We start from the raw sequence: 9,947 nt of genomic DNA, 5'->3' as shown, positions 1-9,947 counted from the left end.
AGAAAGATTGATGGGAAAGGAAACAAAACCCAAAGCTACAAATCTGGAAAAGGAAGATTCACCAATAAATGTTAAAGCTAGCTAGCTAGCCTCACACACAAAATGAGTATTAAAATGAGTATTGATGGTCCCTACTATGTAAGTTAATCATATTCTCATGCTATGCTACGCACAAAAGGGGTTACAAAAAACCAAAAGCCTGCTGCTACAATAGTCATCCACCAGTACAATATAGATGCAGTTGTTGTTGCTTACCAGTAGTGGGTTCGTCAGCAAATATAACAGAGGGGCTTGCAATCAGCTCGCATGCCAGCCAGAGACAAACGTTTCTTTTCACCCCCACTAACTCCTCGGACTTTCGCATCACCAACAATTGTATCAGCACAACTGACCTTTTGCAGCAAAGAAAACAAAGAGAACTGAAGAGGTTGAGAATCAAGATAGCCAAAGAGAAATGAAGAGGAAGACAGAGGGGAAGAGAGAGAGAGTCGGAAGAGTGAAGTGAAGTGGGTGCGGCGCTAGGTTTAGATTGAATTATCTGATAATACCTCTTTTATATAGAGGCATTGTATTGGGCTGTTTAAATGGCTATTGGGCCTTTGTTGTGTAGATTTAGCTCCACCAAAATGGATTAAGCTGCATCCTCAACTTGTGATACTCGCAAGTGCACGAACCGTTGGTAGTATAGCATATGTAAGTGCGAGGTCGATTCCACAGGGATTGGTGATTGAATGATCCAATTTAGTTTCCCTACACAAAATAGAAACAAAAACAAAGAACATAAAACAAGGAAGAAAGAAATAAGTAACTCAAGCAAATAAGTTCCCAAGTTCAATTAGATTAACGGATTGATTCTAGCTAAAGTATGATTAAGCCATGGTGTGTGGTCATAACCTTGTGTTCCTAATTCCCTAATTTGATCATTTGTTGTCTAACCTAAAATTAAGCATTAGGAACCCATTAAGCATAGAAGAACATTTTAAACAACCAAGCATGTATCTAATCCCTGTTGTCGAATGTCCATACATACTCTTCCTATTCATAGTTCAATTCGAATTAAAGCATGGTGTATACTCTTAATTCAAACCAAGATAGCTAACATGCAAGCCTAAATGGTGATCAATCATTCAAACTAGCATATTAACTTATAAGCATAATGAATAAGAACAAAAACCATAATTGAAACTTGGAAACTAATTAAACTTGAATACTTAAGAAAGAATGTACATTACAAGAAAAATAAATTACAACTAAGAAAACATTAAAGAAAGCTAGAATTGAGAACTAGAAAGGAAAACTAAGAGAATTTGAGGGAGAGAAGGGAAGGGAGCTCTAGAGAAGTGTTTGAGAGCTCCCCCCCTTGGGGTGTGTTTACAAGCTTGGGAAACCTCACTATATATAGGCCTAAGGAAGCTGAAAATCTGAATTAAGTATGGCTAATGCATACAACACTTTGTTTTATAAAATCTGAAATGGTTGATGCACTTCACTAATGCATACAACACTTCCATTATAAAATCTGAAATGGTTGATGCACTTCACTAATAAATCCCACCAGCAGCCCTAGCTCATCTTCATGTCACCATGACCAAGCTTCCAACCAGAAATAATAGCTCATCCTGAGGTCAGCATGACCAGCAACTTCAAGGGCTTACGAATTGGGCTTCCCTTAAGCAAATTAAGACTTTAAGCACTCAAACTTGAAGTTCAGAATGTCTTCTTTCCAGCCATATATCATTTGGGCCAATCCAAGGTCGGAGGAGGAAGTTAAGGCCAAAACAAATTGCTAACTCATTTTGCGCGCAGATAAAATCCATCCTGAGCATGGCTCTGTGTTTGCTAGGTAACAGACTCCACAATTATCCAATGGGGCTGAATTTCGGATATGTTATAGTATACACCAATTGGAACAACTTTCATGAAGAATGTGGCCTCATCCGAGCTATGTAGGTTGCTGAAACAAAGCTTGCAATATGACCTACGAAACTGGGCTGGCAGGGGACTGTAGCCAAAATTGAGTTTGTCTTTAAGCTCTTCATCCATTCATCCAAATTAGGCCCTAACATGCATGGATTGCATCATTTACTATCCAAAGCCCTCATTATTACCTAAAGCTCAATGAACTGAAAGATAAACACAAAAAGGATTAAAAGCACAAGTTTAACTCAAAAACATAACCAAATCATAAGCTAGAAGGGTACAAAATGATATACAATTATGAACCGATCAAATACCCCCAAACCTAGATTTTGCTAGTCCTCGAGCAAAACAAAAGGAAAACAAAGATAAAAACAAACAAGAAGTTAACTAGACCACTTTCGTAGGTAACTCGATTGCATTGAGCATATGCAACAAGCCTTTAAACCTCTAGGCATCCCTAGTAGGAGGAGTTGTGTCTCCTGAGGGTTTAACAGATACGATACCCACAAACGTTTTACTGACTCTGTAAAACAAGGTAATTAGAAAACTTAAAAGATTGTTAGTCCGTAAGCAAAATAAAAAACAAAAACAAAAATAATTACAAAAACAAAACAAAAATAAAAATAAAAATAAATAAATAAAAACTCAAAACAATCTTTCCGAACATTTTATGAAGATAAATGACTCATGCACATGACTCAAAAGTTTAAAAGCTCAATTTTAGACATTATTTACAAGGCGGCAAAGTTCAAAACATAACATGTTCAAAGTGTATTAGTGTGATAGCCAAATGCAACAAATTCCCCAATCTTAGTTTTCACACAATTTCAAAAATCATACCAAGCACAAATGCTACTTCAAATCTCACCGAAGTTGTCCTCTCACAAATGAATCACTCAGAAGAGGGCTACAATGCAACACTCAATTATAAACATGAGATTAGAGTTAAATCATAAGGGACTTAACTCAAAATAGGAAAATGAAGAACTTGCATTAATATGATCTCAAGAAGGATGCCAAACACTTAAAAGTAGAAAAATGGATGCAATTCAACCACATGACATTTAAGATCAATTTAGGTCTTTAGTATAGGTTGTAATGGGGCCAAGGGTGTAAGGTGAGTAAGAAATGAAAGGTATGGATAATACAAAGTCCAAGGAACTCGCAATGTAAGAGCATAAAACAATTGTTTACAAGACTTCGAATCATCACGATTAGATTTTTTTTTCTTTTACATGATCAAAACTCCTTATACCTTCATTTACATTGATTCAAACTCCTTTCCAAACACCAAATTATTTTGAAGGCCCAAAAATGAATTTTCAAACAACCGCCACTTAATCACAACTTTCTCTTTTCTTTCACCAATTGTGTGATTTTTTTTTTTTTTTGATGTAATATCCCTTCCCAAACTTAGCTTGAAAAACACATCCGAATTAGAGCTCATGAATTCCTTAGAAAGGTAAATATTTGTTTTTCGGGCTAAGGCGAGGAAATATAATTGGTAAAATGAAAGAAAAGGTTTACATGTAGGCTCAAAATGGTAAACAATGGAAAATCATGCTTAAGCATGCATAAGGTTAGCTTGAAAGGCACAAACGATCCAAAGAAGGCCTTAATATCACTTCTTAAAATGTCATGAAGTCAAATTGCATAAGAATGAATGACTTTTAAGTGATCAACCAAATCAATGAATAATGAGATCAAACAACAACTTTGATGACAAGAAAATAAGAGTATGTGTATAACACTCATGAAATGAAGCACAAGGCTCAAAAGCTCACATTATATGGTTATATAAGTCTAATTTATACTTGATACAATTCTTTAGATCATGCAAATCCTTTAATTGGAAAATTATGAAACAAATGGCAAGTGCAAAGAAGGTTTCGAACATGTCATGCTAGAACGATGCCAAATTAATTAATTAATTAATTATTATTTTTTTACAATAAAAATTTACAAGGAAAAAAATAAATAATAAATAAAATTCAATTTTTTATTTAAGTCATGCAACATTTATCACAATCCCATCAAATGTGTTCAGAAAGTGACTAAACAAAACAAGATTCAAAACAAGAAAGAAATTTAAATTTTTTAATTTTTTTTTTTTTAAGAAAAACCAAGTTTACTTGCTAAACTCCAATACCCCCAAACCTAGAAATGAGCATTGTCCTCAATGTTTAAAAATTAGCCACAAACAATGTCATAACAACAAATGAAAGGTATTAAAGCAAATAAATAAAAAATCACAAAATCACAAAAGAAAACAAAAACAAAATAATTATAAAATAAAAATTACAACACAAACAAACAAACAAACAAAAAAAATGAAACAGTAAACCCTAATCACACAATTCCGAAACCCAAAAAAAATTTTGAAGCCCAAAGCCCACAATTTCGAAACACAAACCACGGTGAATTTAACCCACTTTGAAACCCAAACTAAAGTGAAACCCGACCCACAATTTGTTTTCATTTTCGGCTTTTTATTATTATTTAGTTTTGTAAAAACAAACTATCGAACCGTGATTAGCAACACAAAGAGCGGGATTTTAACATGGGTCATGATGTCTCGGTTCAGTGTAAGGGACCAACAGACAGGGCGAGACACGTGTCGACGCATAGAGGCACCGCAGACTCCACAAGCAAAAATTACGGGCTCATGGAAAGGCGCGAAGACTTTACTGAACGCGTTCGTTCAGAAAAGACACGTCATGATAAATGAGTTGGGTATGGTTGGAAGGCGAGAAGGTTGTGGGACTCAAGGAATGCTTGGAGATTCAGAAAATGCTCAGATGCTGTAATGGCTAGGGTTTGTCAAAGACTAAGTCTATAAGAAAGGGTGAAAAAAAACGCAAACTCAGAAACACACAAAAGAGAAAAGAAAGACAGAAGAAAAGAGAGTGAGAAATCAAATGGCCTCTAACTACCCATTTTCGTTGGATCTCAACCTAGCTCCACCGACTCAGACACGAGGCCAAGCAGCGGCACCAGTATGGATGCCCTACTTTGCTTCTGCACGGGGGCCTGTGACAGTAACTGACTCAATACTCCTGGACAACGATGTTGCCATTGGAGTGGCTAGAAATTTAGTGACTCCTAAAGATATACGTGTTCTGGGGACAAGGGATGACAATCGGGTCGTGAGCGATGCCCTGGCACTGAGCGTGCAGAGTACAGCAACAGTCGCAAGTTTGGGTCATCGCCTACTTGCGAAGTCCCATGAGGTAGAGGTGCTCAAAGCTCAGTTGGCGGCGGAGCGAAGTATGGTTGAAGATTGTCAGAGTGCTATAAAAAGCTTGAAAAGGGAGAGGTCAAGGATAGTGGAGGTGAATCGACACCAGCTAGAAGTATTGCGGGACGAGAATAGAAACCTATCAAAGATGGTAGAGTTGTACTCTCGCGACATGCGAAAACAGCTGGAAGACCTAGACAGACCGGGTAAACGCAAACAAGCAGATCGCGAGAGTAGTTACGCTCAAGCTAAGATTGCGATCTTTGGGAGCTCAAGTGATGAGCCCCAAGAAGCTGTGCGTGAAGCCCCGGAAGAGGACAGCCAGAGGGCCAAACTCAAAGCTCCAATGGTCGAGACACCAAGCACTGAGAAGAAATGACTTCTACTGCATTATTGATGTTTTTATTTTATTTTATTTTATTTTTTTTGGTTGTTTTTGTCTTTATTTTGTTTTGGAAATAAAAGAGTAAATTTGCAAAAGGAAAAAATAAAACGGAAAAGAAAGCACACTTTCCAAACTTAAATCAAACGAAGACGACAAACGGAAATGGAAGCACAGTTCCCTAACTAAAATAAAATAAAGATGATAGCCGAAAGGGAAAGGCAAAAACACAAAGCTCTAGAAAATGAAAGTAACGGGCAAAAACATTAAACACCAGAAAACACGGAAAAAAGTAAAGTAAAAGTAAAGGTGCTCCCCCTTGAAGCGATTAGGTCGAGCATGCCCGGGAAATCCGAAATGGTGTTGGCTCTCTCTCATCAGCATATGTCTATTTAAACCACACCTCTGCAAGCGGATGATACCCAGCATTTCTTCCTGCAACTCAAGGAAAAACATCAAAAAATCCAGAAACAGAAAAAAAAAAATGGCATCCTCATGCACTCACCTTGATGATCTCAACCTTGAGCTCTCACTTGCACCACCGAATGCCCAGACAAGGGCTCCTCCAAACACTGTCTTTCCAAACTCTTCATATCATCACGGCACGGCCTCAAATTTTGCTGAGGCAATACCGAACTTTTCTGAGGCACTGTCGAACAGAGCAGTGCTGCTAGGAGGCATGATTAGCAGCAAGCTCACTCCGACAGATCATCTGCATGTGGCACAGAGGTCTGATAAGGCAGCGGTAGAGGAGTCCCACAATTTAACTGTGCTCCACGCGGTCTCCGCTACCAATTTGGGCATGCGATTACTGGCGAGGACAAGGGAGTGTGCCGCGATGAGCGAGGAAATAGCTTCCTTGAAGGCTATGGTGGCGGACTTGCAGAAGCGGCTCTACTGTGCCAATCAGCACGTGGAAGCACTGCAGAGAAAAAATGAGGACCATGTGGAGCTGCTGCAGATTCTACAAGTGCGAGAAAATAGAGGCAAGCCATGATGATGAAGAAGATGAAGAATATTTCTTTTTTTGTTTTTTTTTATTTATTGTTTTTGTTTTTATTTTGTTTTTGTTGTTTTGTTTTTTTTTTATGTTTTTTTTTTTTGCAATGTTTGAAATAAAAATGTGTTTTAACACTCAGAAATAAACTAACCAACCAAACCACGTAAATAAAAACATAAACTAACTTAACGAAACAAAAACAAAAACAAATCAAAAACAAAGACTCAACAGAAAAGAAAACAAAGAAAATAAAAATAAACTTAATTTAAAAACACACGAATATACAAGCAACTCACGGATGACTAGTTAAGGGCCTCAGAAAACACAGCCAGGGGATCCGGGAAGGTTGGAGGGGTCACAATGGTCCCGCTTAAAACCCAAACTTCTTAGACACCGAAGGTGTCGCCTATAGAACTCCTAGACACTGTATTGACGGAAGTGCTCACTGGAGTTACCATAAGTCAGCTCATATGAAAAATCTTTTTTTTTTTTTTTTTTTTTTTTTAATTTTAAAGATAAGAAATAAAAACAAATTAAGATAAAATGAAACAACAAACCATAAACAAAAATGAACTAAGTACTGTAAACAAATTCAAACAAACAACATAAATTGTTGTACTAAAAGAAACAAACCAAGAAACCAAAGGAAAAAAAAAAAAAAAAAAAAACAGCACTTTCTATCACCCGTTTATCACCATTTGGACAGATTCGTTTCTATGTTTTTCAGCTTCGACCTCTGTTCCGTTTTTAGGCTATAACTTTCCAACCGTAAGTCCAAATTTTACGTTCTTTATATGGTTGGATTCAGCATAGAAAAACAAAGAACTCAGCGCGGACCAAATGGTAAAAACAATGACGGAAATAAACATAATTCAAAGAAGAGAAAGGATTGAAATGCTCCCCCTTGAAGCGATTAGTTCGAATGTGATGCACTTGGAGGTCGCGACTTCTCCCATTGCTCCACACTTCCCATTCTTATGATTGAGGTTGCCATCTCTCTTCATTTTTATTAAGCTATCATAAATTGCTAAAACAAACACACAAACTTGAAATGGAATTAAAAGGATTAGGAAATAAAAACTAAAATGAAAAGGAAAATCAACACACATCCAATTCCATGCTTCAAAGCAACAAGCACCAATGGGTTGTGTAAGCTGGGACTTAAACCCAGTTCTCTTGCTTGTTGGGCAATTGTCCTTTTCTGTTGGACTACAAACACAACTTGTCCATTAACGTCATTAACTTTAAAACAATAAATTGTCCAGTTAAGAAAAAAAAATAAAGTAGGAAAGCCAAATAGAATCAAACAATGTTACCGATCCCCGGCAACGGCGCCAAAAACTTGTTGTGTAGATTTAGCTCCACCAAAATGGATTAAGCTGCATCCTCAACTTGTGATACTCGCAAGTGCACGAACCGTTGGTAGTATAGCATATGTAAGTGCGAGGTCGATTCCACAGGGATTGGTGATTGAATGATCCAATTTAGTTTCCCTACACAAAATAGAAACAAAAACAAAGAACATAAAACAAGGAAGAAAGAAATAAGTAACTCAAGCAAATAAGTTCCCAAGTTCAATTAGATTAACGGATTGATTCTAGCTAAAGTATGATTAAGCCATGGTGTGTGGTCATAACCTTGTGTTCCTAATTCCCTAATTTGATCATTTGTTGTCTAACCTAAAATTAAGCATTAGGAACCCATTAAGCATAGAAGAACATTTTAAACAACCAAGCATGTATCTAATCCCTGTTGTCGAATGTCCATACATACTCTTCCTATTCATAGTTCAATTCGAATTAAAGCATGGTGTATACTCTTAATTCAAACCAAGATAGCTAACATGCAAGCCTAAATGGTGATCAATCATTCAAACTAGCATATTAACTTATAAGCATAATGAATAAGAACAAAAACCATAATTGAAACTTGGAAACTAATTAAACTTGAATACTTAAGAAAGAATGTACATTACAAGAAAAATAAATTACAACTAAGAAAACATTAAAGAAAGCTAGAATTGAGAACTAGAAAGGAAAACTAAGAGAATTTGAGGGAGAGAAGGGAAGGGAGCTCTAGAGAAGTGTTTGAGAGCTCCCCCCCTTGGGGTGTGTTTACAAGCTTGGGAAACCTCACTATATATAGGCCTAAGGAAGCTGAAAATCTGAATTAAGTATGGCTAATGCATACAACACTTTGTTTTATAAAATCTGAAATGGTTGATGCACTTCACTAATGCATACAACACTTCCATTATAAAATCTGAAATGGTTGATGCACTTCACTAATAAATCCCACCAGCAGCCCTAGCTCATCTTCATGTCACCATGACCAAGCTTCCAACCAGAAATAATAGCTCATCCTGAGGTCAGCATGACCAGCAACTTCAAGGGCTTACGAATTGGGCTTCCCTTAAGCAAATTAAGACTTTAAGCACTCAAACTTGAAGTTCAGAATGTCTTCTTTCCAGCCATATATCATTTGGGCCAATCCAAGGTCGGAGGAGGAAGTTAAGGCCAAAACAAATTGCTAACTCATTTTGCGCGCAGATAAAATCCATCCTGAGCATGGCTCTGTGTTTGCTAGGTAACAGACTCCACAATTATCCAATGGGGCTGAATTTCGGATATGTTATAGTATACACCAATTGGAACAACTTTCATGAAGAATGTGGCCTCATCCGAGCTATGTAGGTTGCTGAAACAAAGCTTGCAATATGACCTACGAAACTGGGCTGGCAGGGGACTGTAGCCAAAATTGAGTTTGTCTTTAAGCTCTTCATCCATTCATCCAAATTAGGCCCTAACATGCATGGATTGCATCATTTACTATCCAAAGCCCTCATTATTACCTAAAGCTCAATGAACTGAAAGATAAACACAAAAAGGATTAAAAGCACAAGTTTAACTCAAAAACATAACCAAATCATAAGCTAGAATGGTACAAAATGATATACAATTATGAACCGATCAGCCTTTCTCTTCTTTTTTTCCAGAAACAAGAATCAGCCCCTAACGGCTATGTATTATTATTAGATAACGGCTATATATTTATGGGCCTAACGGGCCGGGCTTTAATGGGCGGGCCGGGCTGGACTTCATCGGGCTTTATCGGGCCGGGCTTATGGGCCGGGCTGGGTTTCAAACACTCAAGCCCAAGCCCAGCCCAAGCTCAAGCGGGCCGGGCTCTCTCAAAGCCCATAACGGGCCGGGCCGGGCTTTTTTCCGATGGGCCGGGCGGGCCCCCTTAGGCCCATGAGTCCGCGGGCCAAATGATGAGGCCTACTCTTAGTACATTTATCAGTATGCTGGTAGCTTCTAATTAGCAAGGTTGTTGGTAGTTATGATTCCTCCGAACCGTGTATTAGACAATCAATCATCTTGTTTCTAAGTATTGAACTTTCAAAA

The sequence above is a fragment of the Prunus avium genome, chromosome 8 (genome assembly GCF_965620075.1).
Source record: "Prunus avium chromosome 8, drPruAviu1.hap1.1, whole genome shotgun sequence".
NCBI classification, from domain to species: Eukaryota; Viridiplantae; Streptophyta; class Magnoliopsida; order Rosales; family Rosaceae; genus Prunus; species Prunus avium.
Note: the sequence above shows the minus strand (reverse complement) of the source record.